Source organism: Dendrobates tinctorius, unplaced genomic scaffold, assembly GCF_039654945.1.
Source record: "Dendrobates tinctorius isolate UK_male_01 unplaced genomic scaffold, ASM3965494v1 ptg000079l, whole genome shotgun sequence".
NCBI lineage: Eukaryota > Metazoa > Chordata > Amphibia > Anura > Dendrobatidae > Dendrobates > Dendrobates tinctorius.
In genome coordinates this window covers 25,115,608-25,141,800 of record NW_027361747.1, presented here as the reverse complement: position 1 = coordinate 25,141,800, position 26,193 = coordinate 25,115,608, and the positions used below count along the sequence as shown (strand labels likewise).

Genomic DNA, 26,193 nt, shown 5'->3' with positions numbered 1-26,193 from the left:
TCGTGATCTCGGGTCGGGTGAGGGCTTATCTTTTGCACGCCAAGCTGACGTTTTTAATGATATCATGTTTGTGCAGATACGTTTTTTGATCGCTTGTTATTGCATTTTAATGCAATGTCACGGCGACCAAAAAAATGTAACTCTGGCGTTTCAATTTTTCTCTCGCTACGCAATTTAGTGATCAGGTTATTTTTATTGATAGATCGGACGATTCTGAACACAACGATACCAAATATGTGTATGCGTGATTTTTTTTATTGTTTTATTTTGAATGGGGAGAAGGGGGTGTGATTTAACCCTGCTGTTCTGTTCGTTTCCACTATACACTTGTACTGCTCCGGTCATTTTTGACCGGACCTATTGAAATGCTGTTTAAGCTACTTAAAAAATTTTTTTTGAATACCTGTTGCATTATTATACTGTATGTGAACATGGTTGGTCATTATAAAAAAAAATACGTAAAAAACTCAATTTTTTTATTTATTTTGTGTTTATAAAGGTTACAAGGGCTTATTGAATTCTGCACAGAAATTACAAATTTGAGCTTAACTAACTAACTAAAACAACTACTACTACTGCTACTATAACAACTATAACTAACTATAACTAAAATTAACTATAGTATAAAATGCATGCAAACTTTTTGAAAAAAATAGTAAAAATAAGAAAAAAAATTTAAAAAAAAAACAACTGACATGACAACTGAATTTATTTATTTTTAGAGGAAAAGCAGGGTCAATAACATACAGAGAAAAAAAATTGCACAGAACTGTACTGAAAGCCAATCCGTATGGTTTGTACTGAAAGCATGTGTAAATCTGCACCTAAAGCAACTGTTTACTTCATAAACAATAGTAGATGCAATAAGTAGTCTCAAAAGAAATTATAACTCATTTGCTTTACTCAAAAAATGGCTGAAATTAGCATAAAATGCTATTCGGTTATTTTTGACCGGAACAGTACAAGTGTAAAAAAAAATGTGGCGCAAAAACTAAACCAAAAAAAAAAAAGCACCCTTAGAAAGAACCCCTCAAATTAGGAAAATAGAAGTAACCACAAGTTTCAGAACCGCATAATGAATTTTTAAAAAAATATCAAAGTTCAAAAACGGTCATTTTTGACCGAACAGAATGGCAGGGTTAAACTTTTATAATTTTTTTTATATATTTTTAAAACTATTTTTTTCCTTTTGGCATGCTTCAACAGCCTCCATGGGAGGCTAGAAGCTGCCACAACTTGACCGCCTCTGCTACATAAAGGCAATGCTCACATCGCCTGTGTGTAGTAGAATAACTACATTGCTATGAGCGCCGACCACAGGGTGGCGCTCATAGCAATCCGGCATCAACAACCATAGAGGTCTCAAAGAGACCACTGGTTGCTATGCCATTGCACCGAAGACCTCCGATCACGTGACGGGGGTCAGCGGTGTGCGTATTTCCTGCCCGATGGCCGGAAGCGCGCGTTAAATGCGGCTGTCAGTGTTTGACAGCGGCATTTAACTAGTTAATAGGCACAGGTGAATTGCCATTCCACCCGCACCTATTGCGGGCTCGTCAGCTTTTCAAAATAGCTGACATGTCCCGACTTTGATGCGGGCTCACTGCCAGAGCCCTCATCAAATCGGGGGTACTGCCAATGGACGTACTATTCCGTCCAATGGCAGTAAGGGGTAAAAGGGAATCTGACGTTCCCCTGGGACATATATAACCTATTAATATGGACATACAGGTGATAGAATGGTTAAACTAGTCTTGCCTGAATGCCTCATATTAGTGGTCTTCTTGTTGAGAAATCATATTTTACTTCTGTATGCTAATGATTTTTTTCCAGGCTCCAGGGCGCACGGTGCCTGGAGAAAATCTCTGCCTCCTGTCATCATTATCATAAAGCCCACCTCTCATCAGCATCACAGCGCCATGTAGTGGTGATGCCGAAATCACGGGCCTGCACCCTGCAATAGCGCAATCATACAGTACCTATTTTGCTCTTCTATTGGCTTCAGCGTTCTGTGCAGACACCAGTGAGATACGGTGTTCTCCCCACCATGCATACATGGGTGACAAGGGCATGAAACAATTTGTTGCACAACTTCTCCTGATCCTACTCAGACCCGATATGTGGTGGAAAACTACTGCTTGGGCGCTCATTAGAGCTCAGAACGGAAGGAAAGCTATTTGACTTTTGGAGTGCAAAATTGTCTGGAATAGATTGTGAATGTCAGGTTGCATTTGGAGAGCCATCGAGGTTTCAAAACCGCACAAACCCCCCACAGGTGACCCCATTATAGAAACTACATCTCTCAAGGAATAACATTGAGTTGTAAAAAATAAAAAAAATTGTTTTAGCCCCAAGTTTTTATTTTTCAAAAGGGTTAATAAGAGAAAATGAGCCACAAAATTTGTTACGTAATACACCAATACCCTAAATGTGGTCAAAAACTAAGGCATAGTGCAAGGCTCAGAAGGGAAGAAGCACCATATTATTGGATTGCATATGGTTTGAGGTGTCAGTACAGCAAAAACCCTCCATAAGTGGCTTAATATTACAAACTACACCTCGTAACTAATTCATCTAGGGATGCAATGTGCATATTAACACTACATGTGCTTCAAAGTTTTATACCATTCAGCAGTAAAAAAAAATTACTACATTTATGCCAAAAAAAGTTGTTTTAGCCACAGATTTTAGATTTTCACAAGGGATAACAGGTAAAAATTACTGTGTAATTTACTATACAATTTCTTGTGAATGTAGGAATACCCCATATGTGGCTTTACAGTACTGTGTAGCCACATGGCCGGACTTGGGAGAGAAGGAGCCCTGTTTGACTTTTAAAGCGCATATTTTCCTAGAATAATTTGCAGACTTCATTTGCAGAGGCCCTAAGTGTCAGAATAGCAGACACCTCGCTCACTTGACCATAATGTGGAAATTACACCCCTCTGGGAATTCATCTACATGTGTAGCGACAATTTTGACTTCATAAGTGTTTTCCAGAATCGAGCAGCAGACAACAGTGGACTTGACAGAGTGAAAATGCAAGTACATTGTTCCCAGCTCTTGCTTCTGGAGACACGTACCCCGTAAAATAAGTAGGTACTCCTCGCTAAAGTACTACTAAATATGTGGACATTAACATTGGTTTAGACACACTGCGGGGCTCAGGAGGAGGGGGAATTTAGATTTGGGAGTGCAGATTTCACTGGAATTATTTGGGTGGCATCCCTGTCACTTCTCAAGAGCCTTAGTGCTACTAGTAAAGTGGACACCCCCTATATTTCTGTTGTCAGATGATGGACCTGAGTGGGGACTTGCTTTTTTTGGGTTGAGTAGAAGATTTCATTAGTGGCATTTTGGGATACAGAACATTTATGATAATTTGACATTCCTCCTGTGCTCTACGCGCTGCACTTACTTTGGGGTTCCACCTAAATCTACAAAATAAGTGTGTCAAGGGTTTACCGCAACAGAGAGGAGTCAGAAGACTGCAGTATCTGATTTCTCCTACTCCTGCATTGATTAGAAGCACTTCATCTTCATATTAAACAGTGTAAATTTATTTTTGGCAGTGCAGGGGTTAATCTGGTCAGTTGAGAGCTTCTGGAGCTTTCCTGTGTAAAGCCTCCCAGCAGTGTACTGTTAGCCACTCCTGTCTCCTATATAATCTTGGCCCTGGCTAGCACTCATTGTCAGAGTAGCTTATACTACATGGCTGGAGGTTGTTGGAGGTTGTTATTGGAGAAAGCGTTTGATGGATTTATGTGAGATTGTTGCTAGGTTTTCAATGTTATTCCACAAATATACAGTCCAAAAACTTACCAGGTACTCCACACCACTGTTAACAAACACCTCTAGTCACCACTATATATGATCAGGTAAATCAAGTGAAGTACAATAATTAAATTAAAAATGTAATTTAATTATTGTACTTCACTTTATTTACCTACACATATATAGGGGTGAGTAGGTTTTGAGTGTGTTATAATTCCCTTTCTTCTCCTACTTTGGTTTTACCCCATCCTCCACTGCCCAATGCATTCCTCTGTTGTCTGAGTATATTTGTATGTTTGGTATTTTTGATTATCCTGTTTGTATTATATTATTAGTCTGGTTGGTATATTACGATACACTACTACAGACTAAGGGCGAATTCAGGTGCTAAGGCAAGGTCGTGGCCCCAGCATCTTCACTATCAGAAGTTATCCGGGGAACAGGGCAAGCAAGGGCTCCCCTAGAATTAGGGAAAGGGAAGGAGGTCCTGGGACACCCAACAACAGAGTTGTGACACGGCAATTCAGATGAAACCGTCGAAGGATCCATTCACCAATAAGGCAACAGAGATACTTTGGACTCTGTGTGGCTTGCTTGGCAGTATTCAGGTTTTAAAAGTGTAGTTGATCATGTTTTTAGGCAAGAGTAAAAAGACAGACACCACCGGATCATATACCAGACTGCGTCCTCAGTGCCTCCATCTGCCTCATTATAGGGAATCTTCTGCCGAGGGTTCCGTCTTAATCACTTATTTCAGAGATTTACAAGGAAACCCCAGTATAAAAACTCAGCGTTGAGTGCAGGATATATGTGAGCCGAGCCTTACTGTGATTTTTGGGAGGCAGAATGAATTAATCAAGAGCAGATGAAGAATTGGTTTTACTTATTTTTTACACAGTTTCTCCTGCGGTATGTGACAAGACAACTATCTTCAGGTCAGTGCAATTACAGCAATACCAGATTTATATCAGTGTTTAGGTTGGACCTCTGTCAAACACTAAAAATTTTTTTTTTTTTTTTTTTTTACATTTGGAAAGCACAATGTTTCTATATTTCTTCCAAAAGTCATGTGAGGTCATTTTTTTTTCAGGATGCGTTGACGTTTTTATTGGTACCATTTTTAGTCATTTAATATTTTTTTATAAATAAATAATTACAATTTGTGCTTAATAATGAACCCCTTTAGCTTGTAGTGAACTATAAAATACACACAAATAAATTTGATTACTCCTGATTAGGTAGTTATTACCTTAAGGTGTTATCTGAGTATTAACCCATGTTTATCTGGCAAATATCAATTTATCTGACTTCGCATCAAGATATACAGCGCTCACTACTTTAGTGGTCCTCTGGAGTCCAGACATCTACTCAGATTACACCTTAAGGTACTCTAATAACTACCTAATCAGGAGCAATCCAATTTATTTGTGAATGTTTTATAGTTCACTACAAGCTAAAGGGGTTCATCATTAAGCGCAAATTTTAATTATTTATTTATATTTAACTAGCTGAAGAGCCCGGCGTTGCCTGGGCATAGTAGCCAACTGTGGTTAGCTATAACAAATTATAATGATTATATTGCACATAAAAACGTGCATCTAATCCTATCCTGTGTGATACTGACTGCTGAGCTGGGTATCTAATCCTATTCTGTGTGATACTGTCTGCTGAGCCATGTATCTAATCCTATTCTGTGTGATACTGTCTGCTGAGCCGTGTATCTAATATTATTCTGTGCGATACTGTGTGCTGAGCTACGTATCTATTCCTCTCCTGTGTGATACTGACTGCTGAGCCGTGTATCTAATTCTATTCTGTGTGATACTGTCTGCTGAGCCATGTATCTAATACTATTCTGTGTGATACTGTGTGCTGAGCTACGTATCTATTCCTCTCCTGTGTGATACTGACTGCTGAGCCGTGTATCTAATTCTATTCTGTGTGATACTGTCTGCTGAGCCATGTATCTAATACTATTCTGTGTGATACTGTGTGCTGAGCTGTGTATCTAATCCTCTCCTGTGTGATACTGACTGCTGAGCCGTGTATCTATTCCTATCCTGTGTGATACTGACTGCTGAGCTGTGTATCTAATCCTATCCTGTGTGATACTGACTGCTGAGCAGTGTATCTATTCTTATCCTGTGTGATACTGACTGCTGAGCTGTGTATCTATTCCTATCCTGTGTGATACTGACTGCTGAGCTGTGCATCTAATCCTAACCTGTGTGATACTGCCTGCTGAGCCATGTGTCTAATCTTCTCCTGTGTGATACTGACTGCTGAGCCATGTATCTAATACTATTCTGTGTGATACTGTGTGCTGAGCTGTGTATCTAATCCTCTCCTGTGTGATACTGACTGCTGAGCCGTGTATCTATTCCTATCCTGTGTGATACTGACTGCTGAGCTGTGTATCTAATCCTCTCCTGTGTGATACTGACTGCTGAGCCGTGTTTCTAATACTATTCTGTGTGATACTGTGTGCTGAGCTGTGTATCTAATCTTCTGTGTGATACTGACTGCTGAGCCGTGTATCTATTTCTATCCTGTGTGATACTGACTGCTGAGCCATGTGTCTAATCATATCCTGTGTGATACTGTCTGCTGAACTGTGTATCTATTCCTATCCTGTGTGATACTGATTGCAGAGCCGTGTATCTAATCCTTCCGTGTGATACTGACTGCTGAGCTGTGTATCTAATCCTATCCTGTGTGATACTGACTGCTGAGCCATGTATCTAATCCTCTCCTGTGTGATACTGACTGCTGAGCTGTGTATCTAATCCTATTCTGTGTGATACTGGGCTCCCCCTGCAGTCTGTGTCAGAGTGTGGTCTGTGTTGGCACGGTAATAAATTGTGTTATTTCCAGCTTTACAGAAGGGCGATAACACCATAGAAATGATAAGAATAATAGGCCTCAGTTACCACAACAGACTACAAAGAAGACTGTTGCTGATAGCAACCAATCACAGCTCATTTTTCATCTTTTAAACAGCTCTGGGACAGCGTGGCAAGTTTTGAGTGGTGACTTTTTTGTTTCGACTTTTATGTGGCGAGGTTGGTGTATGTGTGGTGAAATGTGTGCTGAGGGTGGTATTTGTGTTGAAGCACGTGATAGTGTGTGGCGCAGTTTGTGTGTGTGTTCATATCCCAGTGTGTGGTGAGTATCCCATGTCAGGGCCCCACCTTAGCAACTGTACGGTATATACTCTTTGGCGCCATCGCTCTCGTTCTTTAAGTCCCCCTTGTTCACATCTGGCAGCTGTCAATTTGCTTCCAACACTTTTCCTTTCACTTTTTCCCCATTATGTAGATAGGGGCAAAATTGTTTGGTGAATTGGAACACGCGGGGTTAAAATTTCACCTCACAACATAGCCTATGACGCTCTTGAGGTCCAGACGTGTGACTGTGCAAAATTTTGTGGCTGTAGCTACGACGGTGCAGATGCCAATACATATATACACTTTTTCCTCATTATGTAGATAGGGGCAAAATTGTTTGGTGAATTGGAACGTGCAGGGTTAAAATTTCACCTCACAACATAGCCTATGACGCTCTCGAGGTCCAGACGTGTGACTGTGCCAAATTTTGCGGCTGTAGCTGCGACGGTGCAGATGCCAATCCCGGACATACATACATACATACACACACACATTGAGCTTTATATATTAGATTGATCACATTGGTGGTGTGTGTTCCTAATTTGCAGCAAGTGTTCCTCTCTTTTTTCTACAGCGACTAGTGCCACCTACAGTTTATACTAGAGTTAATATTTTTTTGATTGCTTACTATTCCCATTTTTGGAAGGCTTAGTGAGCAAAAAATAGCAACTCAGAGATTTTTTGGGGGCGTCGTGGTAAAAGTGATGAGGCAGCTTTATTCTTTGGGTCAGTACGATTAGTACGATACTACATTTGTATAATTTTTTAATGAGAATCTAGTTTCCAAGTCATTTTTCCTGGATTTCAATACACTATATGGAAAAGTGAATGTTGTCATCCAAAACTTGTCTGGCAAAAATGAAGCCCTCATATGGCTATGTTGATGGAAAAAAAAAGTTGTGGCTCTTGGAAGATGGGGGGATAGAAATGAAAGTGCAAATATGAGAACTGGCTGAGGTGGCAAAGAGTTAATATGGGCTGACTATGAAACAGAAACATCTGAGAAGACTAAATACGCTACATGTATCTTCTAAAAATGTTATAAAGTAACAATGGAGCAGGAAACACAAAAGATTGGTTGCACAAACTAAATATTTACATTATGTAAACTTAAAAAGTAACAGACAGATAGAAACATTTAACATTTTGCCGTTTCCTAAGCCAAAAAATTGGCACTGGGATCACAACCCAAATAACTGTCATCATAATCAATAGAGCCATGTAAATGTGGTGGATATCCAAGATAAATATGAATGGACAATACCCCTAAAGTGGTGTCAAGTAGTATTCACTAAAGAAGAAAGGTGTAATGCACATGTACAGACAGAAAATAATGCAGTATGAAAAATATAAAAGAAAATAAGCAATAACTGTGTGCAATAAAGTGTCATGTGCATAGTCTCCAGGTAAAATGGGAAAAGGGTCTCCATACGTATCGCCACAGGAGGTGGCTTCCTCTGGCGAGGCATTGGATGTGGGCACCTAGGCGCAGTAAACTTTGTCTTGCTTCCAGACTCAATTAGGTGTAGAAAGCAGAAAATGATGTATGATAGTGCACACTAACTCCGTCTGAATCATTACTGTCAAGTCACCCGTCAACACATAGGCCAGAATCTAATTTTGTGGGAATTGGACATAAGTCCCGACAGAGCCACTGAGCATAGGGTGCACCAGTGATATGAATCTCGCCTTATACAAATTTATGCAGATCATCAGACATGTTCTCACCCGAAATAAAAGGTTAACAGAAATGAGGTTAAAAAAATTCTGGACATCATTTTGTTTCATCCAGATTGGTTATAACTTCTGATTCTAAAATTACAAAAGAGAAAGGGATTTCATTTTTTTATACAGGTCCTTTCACTACATTTTATAATGAAGTGGCTGAAGATCTAAACAAAAAGTATTTTAATTGATTTATTTCTCTCTCCGTGGAGGAGATATTGGCTTGAAAATGTTATTTGCTAATTTGTAGTAAAACTGAGGGGGCGTAAGCAGAGATTCTTCACTGGGGGCGTTTACTTTTTCCCTTTCATTGGCTGCCCGTAGTTGTTCCATGTTTATGCTAAATATGTGCTCACCCGTGATGAACACCTATTTAATAGGGATCCATTTGAAATCCAAAAGAGTCTGCTCTTTTTGGTCAGCAGACCTGAATGATCCACCCACCAAAAAGAGCCAAATTGCCCATCACCAGCTCCCACGGAGAGCTGTAGCTCCTGCTGCTGCCCTCCTGTCTCCACACTGTACGTACCAGGAATAATCGGCAGTGAGGAATGCTCACACTGAGAATCTGTGGTCTGACCTTCTATGTGGGCGTTTTCTGTATTTTCCTCCTTAATGAAGCCACCTGCTTTATGATTGGCCAGCGAAACAGAGGTGAAAAAGTACACTCCCACCGAGAAGAATCTGGAATCTTCCATGTGGCTCAAGGGGAACTTAGATAAAAACTTTTCAAGCTCATATTTTGGGAACAAGGTCAATTACAAAAAAAGGTATTAATCTGCTCTTCAGTCCCCACAGGATGTAGCCGGTCATAAAACAATTCTTCTTTATGTGTAGAATTTATTCTATTATTTGAATTTATTTTATATAAAAAAAAATGCAATCAAAGATTGTAGTCTTCCATAAAGGTCATTTAAAATAAATTTAAATGACAAGTCAGAACATTTATTTGGACTTTTGTGAAATAGCACTTAAGAATCTTTTTAATAATTTTCAATAGAAATGCAGAGTTCCTTAATTTTATACATTAGTGCTAGAAATATTCTGAAGAGCTTTATACGATTGGTAGCAAAGGAAACAATTCCTAGCGAACTGTATTTGTATTTTCTCACACCACATTGTTCAAGCAGCCTTGATTAGAGACGTGCAGAGCAGCCGGATTTACACTCCATGTTAATTTCTAATTTCCACTTTTTGCCATGCTTACTAAACTTTTGAGTTGCATGAGCAGATAGAATGAATATTCCAAAGAGTCCTAGTGAATTTCCTTTAATTTCATCTCAAAACAATTCTTAAAAACTATTCAAGTCAATCACTCCAGCTTGTTTACAAGACGAAAAGCAACAGGGTAACACGTTAAATGTGCAACATCACATAGAGCGGAGCAGCGGGAAACAAACTGAATTTCGGCTCCTGAACGCTAATTAGTCAGAGCTCAACAATAAAGAATCTTTTTTTAAAACATTTATATAAGTTAATTTTTGCGAGGCTACAAATTTGCTGAAAATAAAACAATTAGATTGTGAGCTTACATTGACATAAAAATATGATCTACAATAAATATAAAGTACAAAAAAATGTGATGTATTCACAGTTTCTAGAAGATAAGTAAAAATGGGGAGTTCTTAAAAGAGTTGCCCCTCTAATAGTGCTGGGATTTAGATGGACTCTCCAGGTTTCTCAAGTCAGTTGTTGATATACCAGCTGGTTAGCACATCCGGTGAGAAGCAGGAATGCCAACTTTCAATTAGAGTGTCTTAACCCCTTTACTCCCAATGGTGGTTTGCACGTTAATGCCCAGGCCAATTTTTACAATTCTGACCACTATCCTTTATGAGGTAATAACTCTCGAACGCTTCCATAGATCCCGGTGATTCTGACTTTGTTTTCTTGTGACAAATTGTACTTCATGTTAGTGGTAAAATTTCATTGATATAACTTGCGTTTATTTTTGAAATTTGGCGAAAATTTCGCAATTTTCCAACTTTTCATTTTTATGCCCTTAAATCACAGAGGGTGAAGATGTGAAGAAGAAACGGAGAGTGGTGGTCATGGGGGATTCCCTGTTGAGAGGAACAGAGGCCGCTATCTGCAGACAGGATATAACCTCGAAGAGAAATGTGCCGTCTTCCAGGTGCAAAAATTAAAGATGTGTCTGACAGGATATCAGGACTCTTCAGACCTACAGATGACTACCGATTCCTGCTAATACATGTGGGGACAAATGATACAGCAAGAAACGACCTGGAAACCATCTGAGGTGACTTTGAAAACTTAGGCAAGAAAGTGAAAGAACTGGGAGCGCTGGTGGTCTTCTCATCCATCCTCCCAGTGGATGGCCATGGAACAAGGAGGTGGAATAAGATTCTGCAGGTGAATAACTGGCTACGTCGATGGCGCCGTCAGCAAAGATTTGGATTTCTGGATCACGGAGTGAATTACCTATACGATGGACTACTTGCTAGAGATGGGGTGCACCTTACGAAGAATGGAAAACATGTATTTGGAAGTCACCTTGCTACACTCATCAGGAGAGCTTTAAACTAGAACAATGTGGGAAGGGAAGCAAAAGGCCAGAAAAAGCCATACACCTGGCAAATGCTATTGAGAACTCTGCTATTAGAAGTGGAAAGGAAGAGCAAAGACATAAGAATCTAAATAATAAAAATATAGGAGAAAGAGAAACCAATCACAAACTTAAATGTTTCTATACTAATGCACAAAGCATGGGCAACAAACAAGGAGAACTGGAACTACTAACACAGGAAAAGAAATATGATGTCTTTGGAATCACTGAAACTTGATGGGACGATACACATGATTGGAATACAAGGCTAGAAGGATACAACTTATTTGCAAAAACCAGACTTGATAAACGAGTAGGAGGTGTCGCATTGTATGTTAGAAACGCGTATATCTGCACAGAGATTGAAGCTTCAGAGACTGGGGGTTCTGTGGAAACTGTTTGGGTAAGAATACAAGGACAGAACAATGGAAAGGACACCATTGTAGGCATTTACTACAGGCCGCCTGTACAAGCTGAAGATATGGATGAACTCTTTATGCATCAAATGGCCAAGTTCTCCAAAAAACATGACACAGTTGTCATGGGAGATTTCAACAATCCAGACATTTGTTAGGAATCTCTCTCAGGCAAAACTAACAGGTCAAGGAAATTCTTATCCTCTCTTGCTGACAACTTTATCTTCCAAAAGGTAGGGGAGAAAACAAGGGGATCTGCTACCTTGGATCTAATCCTTATAAACAGGGAGGAAATTGCTGAGGAGGTAAAAGTGGCTGGGACCCTAGGAGGTAGCGACCATGCTATTTTAGAATTTTGGATAACTAGAGGATGAAGACCTGTGAAGACTCAGACCTCAAGGTTAGATTTCAGAAAGGCAGATTTTAAGGGATTCAGAAAGAGAATTGGAGGGATCCAATGGCTGGATATCCTTAAAGACAAAAATGTCCAGGAAGGATGGGAAATCTTGAAAAATGAAATTTTCAAAGCACAATTGTTAACAATTCCAAAAAGAGGGAAGAATAGGAAGCATTTAAGGAAACCAGGAAGGATGAACACAGAACTTAAGCACATGCTAAAAAGGAAGAAAGAAATGTTTATAAAATGGAAAGAGGGAGGCATATCTAAAGAAGAATACAATGCTGTCTGCAGAACCTGCAGGGCACAAATCAGATTACTAAAGCTAACAATGAATTGAGGCTTGCAAGAGACGTCAAAAGCAATAAAAAAGGATTTTGGGGATATGTCAAAAGTAAAAGAAAAGTCAAAGATGCTATAGGATTTTTACAGGATGAAAATGATGAAATGGTAAGACAGGATGTTGAGAAGGCCGAACATTTGAATTCCTATTTTGCATCTGTTTTCTCTCAGAAAGGAAATGTAACATCAACTGTTCTTCACTGTCCTGTTAAGGGAATAGAAGAATCCAGGATATCTATAAACAGAAAGATTGTGAGGAAACACTTAGCTAACCTAAATGAATTCATGTCTCCAGGTCCAGATGAATAACACCCCAGAGTACTGAAGGAGATAGCAGAAGAGATTTTTGAACCCCTCTCCATAATCTTTGAAAATTCTTGGAGAACAGGAGAAGTCCCAGAAGACTGGAAAAGAGCAAATGTTGTTCCTATCTTCAAAAAGGGGAAGAAGGTGGACACAGAGAACTATAGGCCGGTGAGTCTGACTTCTATACCAGGAAAGATCTTTGAACAAATTATTAAACAACATGTATGTCAATACCTATAAGAATAAAGTGATAAGAATGAAGTGATTAAACAGAGTCAGCATGGGTTTGTAACTAATAAGTCATGTCAGACTAACTTAATTTCCTTCTATGACGGAATCACTGATTGGGTGGATCAGGGAAATGCTGTAGATATAGTCTATCTTGACTTCAGCAAAGCATTTGACAAAATATCTCACACAATCCTTATTGAAAAAATTACTAGGTATGGAATGGACAAGACAACTGTTAGGTGGATTCATCATTGGCTTAGTGATCGGACCCAAAGAGTGGTCGTAAATGGCTGCACATCCAGTTGGAAGAATGTCTCAAGTGGGGTACCCAAACTGGTGCAAGTTCAGAAAAGAGCGACCAGAATGGTGACCGGTCTGCAAACCCTGTCTTACGAGGAAAGGTTGCATGATTAGGGAATGTTTAGCTTGCAAAAGAGAATGAGAGGAGACTTAATAGCTGTCTACAAATATCTCAAGGGCTGTCACATTGTAGAAGGATCATCTTTATTCTCATTTGCACAAGGAAAGACTAGAAGCAATGGGATGAAACTGAATGGGAGGAAACAGATTAGATATTAGAAAAAACTTTTTGACAGAGTGATCAATGAGTGGAACAGGCTGCCACGAGAAGTGGTGAGTTCTACTTCAATGGAAGTCTTCAAACAGAGGCTGGACAGACATATGTCTGGGAGGATTTATCGAATCCTGCTTTGAGCAGGGGGTTGGACCAGATGGCCAAGGAGGTCTCTTCCAACTCTATGATTCTATGATTCTATGATTCTGCAAAAAACTTAATAAGTAACATTTCCCACATGCTTACTTTACATCAGCACAATTTTGGAACCAAAATTTCTTTTTTGTTAGGAAGTTATAAAGGTTAAAAGTTGACCAGCGATTTCTCCTTTTTACAACACCATTTTATTTTTAGGGACCACATCACATTTGAAGTCAATTTGAGGGGTCTATATGATAGAAAATACCCAAAAGTGACACCATTCTAAAAACTGCACCCCTCAAGGTGCTCAAAACCACATTCAAGAAGTTTATTAACCCTTCAAGTGCTTCACAGGAATTTTTGAATGTTTAAAAAAAATGAACATTTAACTTTTTTTCACAAAAAAATTACTTCAGGTCCAATTTTTTTTTTATTTTACCAAGGGTAACAGGAGAAATTGGAGTGCAAAAGTTATTGCGCAATTTGTCCTGAGTACGCTGATACCTGATATGCCATGTTGCGTTTGGAGAGCCCCTGATGTGCCCAAACAGTGGAAACGCCCAATTCTAACTCCAACCCTAACCCCAACACACCCCTAACCCTAATCTCAGCCCTAGACCTAACTCTAACCCTAGCCTTAACATTAACCCTAGCCCTAGCCCTAACCCTAATGGGAAAATGGAAATAAATACATTTTTTTTTTCATTTTATTAGTTTTTCCTCACTAAGGGGGTGATAAAGGGGGGTTTGATTTACTATTTATGGTGGGTTTTTATGTTTGGCAGCTGTCACACGCTAAAAGACGTTTTTTATTGTAAAAATAGTTTTTGCATCACTACATTTTGAGAGCTATAATTTTTCCGTATTTTGAACCACAGAGTCATGTGAGGTCTTATTTTTTGCAGGACGAGTTGACGTTTTTATTGTTACTATATTCGGGCATGTGACATTTTTTGATCGCTTTTTATTCCGATTTTTCTTCGGGTCAGCACGATTACAGCGATACCTCATTTATGTCGTTTTTTACGTTTTGTCACTCTTATGCTATAAAAAATAATTATTTTTGTATCACTTTATTCTGAGAGCTATAACTTGTTTATTTTTTCGCTGATGACGCTGCATGGTAGCTCGTTTTTTGCGAGGCAAGATGACGTTTTCAGAGGTACCATGGTTATTTATATCCATCTTTTTGATCGCGCGTTATTGCACTTTTTGTTCGGAGGTATGATAATAAAGCATTGTTTTTTTGCTATTTTTTAAGGGATTCACTAAAGGGGTTAACTAGTGGGATCGTTTTATAGGGTGGGTCGTTACGGACACAGCGATACTACATTTGTGTACTTTTATTGCTTTTTTTATTTAGAAAAAAAGAATTTATTAGGGAATATTTTTTATTTATTTATTTTGTGATTTTTTAAAATTATTTTTACACTTTTTTTTTTTTTTTACTTTACTATATTGACCCGGGGGGGGGGACATCACTGTCTTTTGTAAGATCGCCGATCTGACACTTAGAACAGCGCTGTGTCAGACAGGCGATCTGAGAGGCGCTGATGCAGGCTTCCTCCTGCCTGCTCTCAGCAGGCAGTGAGGAAGACGACTCCCTGCAGGACCCCGAAGGCCCCCGTGGCCATATAGGATCCAGGGGCCTGCAGAGAGGAGGACTCTCGGAGCGACGCAGCACATCGTGTCACTCTGGGGGTCGCAGGGAAGCACGGAGGGAGCCCCAACTCTGCGCGTTTCTCTCCGATTCCCCCGGTACACTGCGATCATGTTTGATCGCAGTGTGCCAGGGGTTACTGTGCCGGGGGCGGTCCGTGACCACCCCTGACACATGGTGCCGGGTGTCAGCTGTGATAATCAGCTGACACCCGGACGCGATCAGCTGCGCTGCCCCCGTGAGCGCCGCTGATCGCGTGTGACGTAATATTCCGTCCTTGGGATTTAGGTCCCAGGTCACAAGGATGGAATATTACGTCCAATGTAGGAAAGGGGTTAAAGAAAATCTGTCACCAGGTTATTGCCATCTAATCTCAGAAAATCATAACATAGAGAAGCTGATTCCAGCGATGTATCACTTATTGGGCTGCTTTCTGTCGTTCTGTCAGTCATATAGGGCTATTTATTATACAAAGTTCAAAAATTGCAATAAAAAAAACCTGAAAACAAAAAAGATATTTCATAGCTTCTGTTCGGTTTGAAAACTGATCCAGAAATTTGACCTTTGCAGACTGTGCAGTATCATATTTTTAGACCATAAGACGCACCTCAAATTTTCAGAAGGAAAATAGGGAAAAAATAATGTGTCAAATGGAGGTCCATCTTTCAGTCTGAATTCAGATTACCAGGGGCGGTCATGAGCGCTGGTGGATCGTGGGCACAGGGGGTGTTTGGTGGTCTGGCGATGATATAACTCCCATCCCACACTGGTGCGCCCGGATCCCCCCGCACATCCATTGCTGCGATGTAGTGGCATCCGTGAAAATCACCGCGGGGGATGGTGCATGCACAGATTGAGATCTCGGCACCGAGATCTTGTCTCCTGAGATCTCGTTGCCGAGATCTCAATTAGCGCACGTGCATCTTCCGGCAGCTATTTTCCCAGAGGCCACCCATTGCATCAATGGAAGTGAAGGTGCTCCGAGCTTCCACAAAATGTGTTCGGAGCCCCTGCACCACAGAACACCACCGAACACTGCCGCACCAGAAAGGACTGTGATCATTGCCCTGCAGCTTCGGACTGACGCAGAATCGCCCAACTCCTGCTATTGCCACACTACTTGTAAGTATATTCTGACTATAAGACGCATACCCATTTTCTCCAAAAAATTTTGGGGAAAAAGTGTGTCTTATAGTCCAAAAAATACAGTAACTTTCTTTTTTTTCCCACTGGTTACATGATGATGTTTGGAGACAGCGTGTGCCAATTGGCATCTTGGCACATGACCAATCTCTAGCTCATCTAGAAATGTGACGGGATTTTTTTGTAGTAAAGCAATCAGATAAATCATATTGAAAACTCTGAAATATAATTAGTTCCTTTAATATCAAAACACGTACAGTACAGACAAATACAGCAGCTTATATTAGAGAAAACGTCCTGGTTAAGAAGTCATCATTATGGTCTTTAGACCCTTTGAGGAGATTCTGTTTGATTTATACCATGATATGGAAGCAGGAAAATTTGAAAAAAAAGCACATATGACAGACGGAAGGTCACTGTTGAGCTGTGTAATATTGCTCCAGAGAAAAATAAAAGAAGCAGGAAATATATTGTCCAAGAATGAAATCAGGCCCTGATCTCTCAGGGAGCCGAACAGCTAACCTGTTAATTATGTTCTGCAGCCTTGCAGGATAATAGAGAGTTTGTATTCTGAGCCACTAGCTGGTCATTCTGTAATCACTTGGGCTTCGGATACGCACTTGTTTTAAATTTCAATTTCTCTGCATTTAGAACATCCTGAAGTGATTTCGCCAGTGCTCCATTAATGAAAAATTAAGCTTTTCACACCAGGAGAAAAACATTACTTTTAATGATGCTCGTTGAGTAATGCCAGTGAAATGTTCATTTAACATTAGGGATCACAGGCTGGTAGATTCTTTTTAAATGCTATTCTCACTTATTAGGCTGAGGCAAAGACTGCTAAGGGCTTGCTCACACAATGTGCAATGTGATGTTTTATTGGCTAGCCGAGTGCCAAGAAAGCAGACCATCAAACCTGCACATGTGAAAATGTGGACAATGCAGGTTGGGCTGATGGTCTGCTTTCTCAGAACCAATCTCTCTGGTATTATCCGTTGTGCACCTTTGAAATGTTCCAATAGGGTGCTATCATCTTAAATGATCTAACCTCTTTTTGCTTTACTTTCTGTATGCATCCATGTACTCTTTACATTTACATTTCTTGATCCCTTTCTCTATATTACACTATTATATGTGTTATAGGATCCATACATATAATCTTTCTGCTTAACTTGATTCAGCAGCTTTATTGTAGGGGCCATTCATTTTCTTTATTGTTGTTTCTTTACATGGTGCTGTGAATTTAGACTCATCATCTGTTGGGCATGCATGCTTAAATTTTCAGCCTGATTTACTAATCCATTCAAAATCTTTTAACAGTTGTTTGGAGGAGTATCATTGCCTCATAATGGGCATGACTTGTGTCAAAACACTTCTTCTCCACTATGGCGTAATAATTCTTTATTTATCTCTTGAGACAGCACGGCTCCCAACCCAACCTTTGAAGCATAAGTCTGTACCACAAATTCCTTACTAAAGTCTGGTGCGACCAGAACCGGATGCTTACACAGAAACCGCATGAGCTCTTGAAACGCCATCTCAGTGTCAGGAGTTCATTTCACCATCTTTGACTTGGTGCCCAGAAGGAGATCTGTTAATGGTGCGGCAATTAAGGCAAAGTTCAGGAGAAATTGCTAATATCTCACAATCCCAAGAAACGCCCTCACTTGCTTCTTGGAGATCGGTTGCGGCCACTCCTGAATTGCCTCTATCTTGTTCAACTGGGGCTTAATTTCGCCCCTCCCAATGATGTAGCCAAAGTACCTAGCCTCTTCCTTTCCTATTGCACACTTCTTGAGATTTATGGTGAATCCCGCTTTCCTCAATGCATCGAGGATCGCCTGTACCTTTGCTAGGTGCGAACTCCAGTCAGGGCTGATAATGACTGTCATCCAAGTAAGCTGCGGCATATTTCTTGTGTGTAGCCAGAATTCTATCCATCGCCCTCTGGAAGGTAGCTGGGGCCCCCTGCAGTCCAAAGGGCATCCTGGTGTACTGAAAACACCCATCCAGCGTCGAGAAGGTAGTCTTCTTCTTGTTGATCTGGGACATGGAGATCTGTCAGTACCCCTTTGTCAGGTCGAGGGTTGTGATGTACCTCGAAAGCCCCACTTGCGCAATGGGTTCATCCATGCAGGGCATTGGGTATCCATCAAAGCGACGGCTCTGTCAGGACGTTGTGTTCAATGACCTGTGTGCGCATTGGCAACTCCGAGAACAGGTCCCGATTCTGCTGCAGCAGTTCCCGACATTGTTGTTTCTGGGCCGGCGTTAGCTTCTCAGCAATCACGACTTCCTCGACCTTAGCTTCGGGACGGGCTCCAACGCAAAGAGCTTCCAGCGGCTCAAGGCCCCGCCACAGTTTAAGTAAGTTGAAATGGTATACCTGGTGCGTCTTCCTGCGACCAGGCTGGGATACCTGGCAATTCCCATCCCCGAGTTTTTCCATGATCTCATACAGGCCTTGCCACTTTCTCCAAGAACTTACTCTCCACCACAGGGATAAGTATCAGCATTCGGTCCCCGGGCTGGAATTGCCTTAACCAAGCTGATCGGATGTACATCCTCGCTTGGGCATCCTGTGCGTGGAGAAGGTGTTCCTTTACGATAGGCATTACATGTGCTGTCCTTTTCTGCAGCTGGGTGACGTGCTCAATGACACTCAGGTGTGGCGTATCCTCGGCTTCCCAGGTTTCCTTGGAGATGTCCACGAGCACCGTGGATGTCAGCCATATAGGAGCTTGAATGGAAAGAAGCCAGTGGAGGCTTGTGGGACTTCTTTGATAGAAAACAGCAGGAACGGGAGTAGATAATCCTAGTCTCAACCATCCTTTTCCATGACTCTCTTGAGCATGGCCTTCAAGGTCTTGTTGAAGCGCTCCACCAAGCCATCGGTCTGCTGATAGTAAACAGAGGTTCACAGTTGGACAATCTGAAGGACTCTACACAGTTGCCACATTACTTTGCTCATAAATGGGGTACCCTGGTCTTTCAAGATCTTCGTGGGCAAACCGGTCCAGGCAAAGCTATGGACAAGCTCCTGGTGGATACTTTAAGCAGAAAAGTTCCTCAGTGGCACCGCTTCTGGGTACCGGGTCGCGTAATCCATGACCACTAAGATGTACTGTTGGCTGCGTGCAGATTTAACTAGTCGACTTACCAGGTCAATGACAATCCTTTCAAAGGGGATCTCTATCACAGGCAGTGGGATTAAGGGGCTACTGAAGTGAGAAGTAGGAGCAGTTATCTGACAGGTGGGGCTGGAATTACAATAATTTAGGATCTATCGGTAACACTCTGGCCAATAAAACATCTGTAAGCACAAGGACACAGAGGGGGAACTCCTTCATATTTAATTTTGATGGAGACGTCTTCGAGGGACCTGGCTTTTTACTGGGACACTCTGTACAACCCCCTTTTGCCACAGTTCCAAAATAGAGATAAATCCCGCCCACGTATGACAGGGTGGATCAAGTCTTTTAAAACTCTAACCTCATGGACTTATCACCACTGTCAGTTCTCATTGTTACTGTGGCTATCGGGTAGTCCTTGGCATCTCCTTGTATGCAGCGGACGCCCACAACCTTGTTATGGATTAACTGGTGGGGCAGGGCGGCGGTGATCAGGATCACCAGACTTCCAGAGTCCAACGGTCCCAGAACTATAACCCCATTGACGGACATGGCACACGACTGGGGTCCCACACTGGGTTGGCAGTTCACGCTGCACGCTGGATAGGCATAATAGGAGTAGTGTCTGCCTAGGCTACAATCAATGGGTTCAGGGGACATATGACACTGGGTGGCTATGTGTCCAAGATTGCGACACCGCCAACAGACCACATCCTTCAATAATGCCTTAGATGACCCCTCAGCGGGGTTGGAAAACCCCCTCAGATGTGGGCCTAGCCACCCTCCATGGGGAGCATGCCCCCTTATAGGTATCCCAGTACGGGGAAGTAGCAATATCTGGTTTCCCGAGGGACTTCTCCACAACCTGGTGTCTCTCAAACAGTCTGACCAAATAGTCTGCATTCCGGGGGTCGCCCTGGGCAATACAGGTTTGTATTGGCCTTGGTAGGGAGTGGATAAACCTGTCCATCACTACATGCTTGAGTGGAAGTCTCTGGCTGCAACCTCTTTTGGACCAGGTGTAACAGATTGAACAGTTTTGACCTTGGGGGTTTGTCGCCTGCATACACCCAGCGGTGGACTCGCTGAGCTCTCACGGACGTTTTCACACCCAAGCATGCCAGAATTTCAGTTTTTAATTTGCCATATTCTTTGGCATCCTGGGGTTCATCAATCAAATAAGGGGCCAGCACCTCTACCCACTGCTCTGGTGGTAGCATCTCACACTCCGCTACCTGCTTGAACACAGTCAAAAAGGCTTTGACATCATCCCCCGGGGTCATTTTCTGTATGGCTCTTTTTAACGTTTTCCGGATGTATGCATCATCTCCTGGAGATGGAGAGAAGACTGCCGACTTTACACGAACCACCTCTGCGAAGAACTCCATTTGCCATATTAGCGCCTCCTGCTGCTGTTGCTGCTGTTGTTGAAGCTGCTGTACTAACAGCTTATTTATCTTCCTTAGGTAGACACAGGAACCGCTCTGGCAGAGAATCACCCTACGGTTTATTGTGGATAGCATAAACCTTGGCAGGGTTCAGCAAAATAAACAGAACCTTGCTGGCCTAACGGTAAAACAAACAAAACAAAATCCATATGATTCCATTCCCTGCAGGGTTCACCTGCAGTTATCCCGCTCAGTCCTTTATCTCCTCCGGGAGCTATGTGGGAGTTCCTGCTCTCCCATTACATAACACACACTGACTCTCATGGCCAGATATATAAAACCCATGTGATGGTCACATGACCATGACATCACACAGGTCTTGGCAGGACTCTGCATGTGGAGATACTGTGGACCTCCGCCCACCTGCTCTATGGAGATCCACTAAAACCAGCCCATTACATAGGATACTATTAACTCTCTCAGCACTTAGCGTGCTGGAGGCAAAAACACTCTGGGTTTTACATCACTGACCACAGTATGCGCAGTGACACATATCTCCCTTCACATACTATGCCAGTGACTCTGTCACACTATATTGTTATCATTTTACTTCACCAACTTAGACTATTTAATGCTGCTGCATCACACAGAAATAAAATTACAAAAATATTTAAACAGGCTGTAAAGTAAAATAATAGGGAAAAAGCCAAGGGGGTGAATACTTTTCCAGGCAACTATGTATGTGGGAGGAGGGGCAGCACAGCTAAGTTTAGCTGTGTCACATTACACTCCATTTTATTAACTCTCCTCTTCCTCTAGCACTGTCCCTCTACATTACAGTCCCTTTCCTCAACTGTTCAAATATGTGACATCAACCACGCATACAGTGGGGAAAATAACTATTTGACACACTGCCCATTATGCAAGTTTTATCACCTAAAAAGAATGGAGAGATCTGTAATTTTTATCGTAGATACACTTCAACTGTGTCAGACGGAGTCTAAAAATGAAAAAAACAGAAAATCACATGGTATGATTTTTAAATAAATTGCATTTTATTACATGAAATAAGTATTTGATCACCTACCAACCATCAAGAATTCTCAGACCTGTTATTTTTTGTTTAATAAGCCCTCCTGCTATGCACTTTACCTGTATTAATTGCACCTGAGTGAACTTGTTATCTGTATAAAAGACACCTGGCCACACACTCAATCACACTTCAACATCTCCACAATAGCCAAGACCAAAGAGCTGTCCAAGGACACCAAAGACAAAATTGTAGACCAGCATAAGGCTGGAATGGGCTAAAGGACAATAAGCAAGCAGCTGGGTGAGATGTTAACAACTGTTGGTGCAATTATTAGAAAATGGAAGAAACACAAGATGACTGTCAATCTTCCTTGATCTGGGCTCCATACAAGATCTTGCTCATGGGTTAATGATTCTGAGAAAGGTCAGGAATCAGCCCTGAACTACATGGGAGGACCTGGTCAATGACCTGAAGAGAGCTGGGAGCACAGTCTCAAACATTACCATTAATAACACACTACGCTGTGATGGATTAAACTGCTACAGTGCACACAAGGTGTCCCTGTTCAAGCCTGCACATGTTCGGGCCTGTTTGAAGTTTGCCAATGACCATCTGGATGATCCAGAGGAGGCATGGAAGAGGATCATGTGGTCAGATGAAATAGAACAATAGAACTTTTTGGTTTCAACACCACTCACGGCCTTTGGAGCAAGGAGAAAGATGAGTACAACCCTAAGAACATCGTCCCAACAGTGAAACATCACACTTTGGGGGGTGCTTTTCTGAAAATGGGACAGAACGACTGCACTTTATTGAAGGGAGGATGGATGGGGTCATGTAACATGAGATTTTGGCCAACAACCTCCTTCCCTCAGTAAGAGCATTGAAGATGGGTCATGGCTGGTTCTTCGAGCAATGACCTGAACCATATCACGAGGGCAACTAAGGAGTGGCTCCCTAAAAAGAATTTCAAGGTCCTGGAGTGGCCTAGCCAGTCTCTATAATAGAATTAGATAGAAAATATTTGGATGGAGATGAAACTCAATGTTGCCTAGTGACAGTCCCAAAACCTGAAAGATCTGAAGAAGATCTGTATGGAGGACTGGGCCAAAATCCCTGATGCAGTATGCAAAAACTTCTGTAACTGCAAACAAAGGTTTCTGTTCCAAATATTGCGCTCTGTTCTTCTCTTGCATAAAATACTTATTTCATGCAGTGAAATGCAAATTAATTACAGTATGTAAAAATCATACAATGTGATTTTGTTTTGTTTTTTAGATTCTGTCTCTTACAGTTGAAGTGCACCTACAGTTGTGGCCAAAAGTATTGACACCCCTGCAATTCTGTCAGATAATACTCAGTTTCTTCCTGAAAATGATTGCAAACACAAATTCTTTGGTATTATTATCTTCATTTAATTTGTCTTAAATGAAAAAACACAAAAAGAATTGTCCTAAAGCCAAATTGGATATAATTCCACACCAAACATAAAAAAGAGGGTGGACAAAAGTATTGGCACTGTTCGAAAAATCATGTGGTGCTTCTCTAATTTGTGTAATTAACAGCACCTGTAACTTACCTGTGGCACCTAACAGGTGTTGGCAATAACTAAATCACACTTGCAGCCAGTTGACATGGATTAAAGTTGATTCAACCTCTGTCCTGGGTCCTTGTGTGTACCACATTGAGCATGGAGAAAAGAAAGAAGACCAAAGAACTGTCTGAGGACTTGAGAAACCAAATTGTGAGGAAGCATGAGCAATCTCAAGGCTACAAGTCCATCTCCAAAGACCTGAATGTTCCTGTGTCTACCGTGAGCAGTGTCATCAAGAAGTTTAAAGCCCATGGCACTGTGGCTAACCTCCCTAGATGTGGACGGGAAAGAAAAATTGACAAGAGATTTCAATGCAAGATTGTGCGGATGTTGGATAAAGAACCTCGACTAACATCCAAACAAGTTCAAGCTGCCCTGCAGTCCGAGGGTACAACAGTGTCAACCCGTACTATCCGTCGGCGTCTGAATGAAAAGGGACTGTATGGTAGGAGACCCAGGAAGACCCCACTTCTTACCCCGAGACATGAAAAAGCCAGGCTGGAATTTGCCAAAACTTACCTGAAAAAGCCTAAAACGTTTTGGAAGAATGGTCTAAAATTCCAGCAGAGCATTGTAAGAAACTCATTGATGGTTACCGGAAGCGGTTGGTCGCAGTTATTTTGGCTAAAGGTTGTGCAACCAAGTATTAGGCTGAGGGTGCCAATACTTTTGTCTGGCCCATTTCTGGAGATTTGTGTGAAATGATCAATGTTTTGCTTTTTGCTTCATTCTCTTTTGTGTTTTTTCATTTAAGACAAATTAAATGAAGATAATAATACCAAATAATTTGTGTTTGCAATCATTTTCAGGAAGAAACTGAGTATTATCTGACAGAATTGCAGGGGTGTAAATACTTTTGGCCACAACTGTACAATAAAAATTACACACCTCTCCATTTGCTGTAGATAGGAAAACTTGCAAAATCGAAAGTGTATCAAATACTAATTTTCCCCACTGTATGTCTGTTGTTCTAATAGCTCTGCAGTGAGATCAGAGCAGGGATACATCCCTTGGTTACCCCTGTGTTAGCTGTAGAGACTGCTCCTGTGTGAGACATAATGACAGCCCTGATCTCACTACAGAGTGATTGCAAGTTGCATAAGCACAGTAGTCATACAGTGAGGCTAAGTTCATACTTGCATTTGGGTGCTCTGCATAGGGCTGCGTACTTATTCCCTTCAGATCTGCATAGATGCGCATGCGTCCTGAGTACTTATCTTTAACATTGGGTACGAAGGGACATGTGTTGCATGCGGATGTGTCCACGTGCGTCATTTTGACGCGTCCGCCTACCGCACAGGAAGTCAACATGTGGTATACATCCGAATACAACGCATGTTCCTGCGTACCCAATATTAAAGATAGGTACGCAGGACGCATGCGCATCTATTCGGATTCGAAGGGAAAAAGTACGCAGCCCTATGCAGAGCAGCCAAATGCAAGTGTGAACTTAGCCTTGGTGTGATTACATCTCACACACTGAGAAACCTGCTCTACGCTATTGTGGCGGTGGTTCCTTTTCTGTTGTGATGGTCATTATCGCACAGGGGGAGAAGTAATCTCCTCAAGTGAAAACTATCTGATAACTCCCACTTGGACAAGAGTTAACTCATTAGGTGTCAAATACTTTGATGGCTAATATCTCCATTACAGAGGCAAAAAAAGCATTTTATTCCACTATGCAGCCATTGTTACATCATGTATCTAGCTCAAGCTGAAAAAGTTGGAGAAAAGTCTTCTTTAACTAACTAGCCCTATCTGATAATACAATATTGCCCTAGTAGAATGGACACAGTGTAACTTTCTGATGTAAAGTACATGAAATGCAGGGCTCGTTCGGCTTCCATTTATGGGAAAATAGCCTCCTGACTTTTCACTCATCAAAGCATCATAATAGTGGTATTTTGTGAATAAAACTGACAATTTGTGCGCTCTTTTATATTATTGTAAGTCACAGTTCAATTCTCTTACAATGGACATCCCCATTTTAATTTATGAGAGCAGTATTTAATAATTAATTTTAAAGCTTTTCTGATCATACGAGTACAATATTTTTTATTGACACTAACACAATTTTTGTGGTTTCACCTTTCTTCCAAAAATGATAGCCAAGATGTATTATTCTTAACACTGCACATCGCTGCTCTGCCTCTCACCTTCCAGTTTTCCAGGAGGTGGAACAGTGCGCTCTCCTATGGTGCAAACTGAGGCAGCTTTGGCTGTGCAACATAGGAGGAGCGCAGAGGCACTGCAGCTGGCTGGATCGGGTGATGAGGCCAGTTTTAGGCTAGTTTCACACTAGCGTTTATTCGACGCAGCGCACGGCGCCGCTAAGCCCCGCCCCCTGCCGGCTCCCTGCCCGCCCCATCCAGTCATCGCACATGGACGCTTGCGATCTGCGCACCCTATCTTTAGCATAGGGTGCGCAGATCGTGCGCTGGTCGTGCGCTAGTAGGATTTTGGCGTGCGCTGCGCACTTTTGAAGGTGCGCCGTGCGCTCCGAAATGCAACATTCTGCGTTTGGCGCGCACAGGCGCACCTTCAAAAGTGCGCAGCGCACGCCAAAATCCTACTAGTGCACGGCCAGCGCACGATCTGCGCACCC

At 41.6% G+C, this 26,193-nt stretch overlaps 1 protein-coding gene across 3 annotated transcripts in view; it reads right to left on the bottom strand.

Annotated features, from left to right (window-relative positions):
* TUSC3 (tumor suppressor candidate 3) overlaps window positions 1-26,193 on the bottom strand; it is a 523,143-nt gene that overhangs the window by 273,414 nt on the left and 223,536 nt on the right. The window lies entirely within an intron of this gene.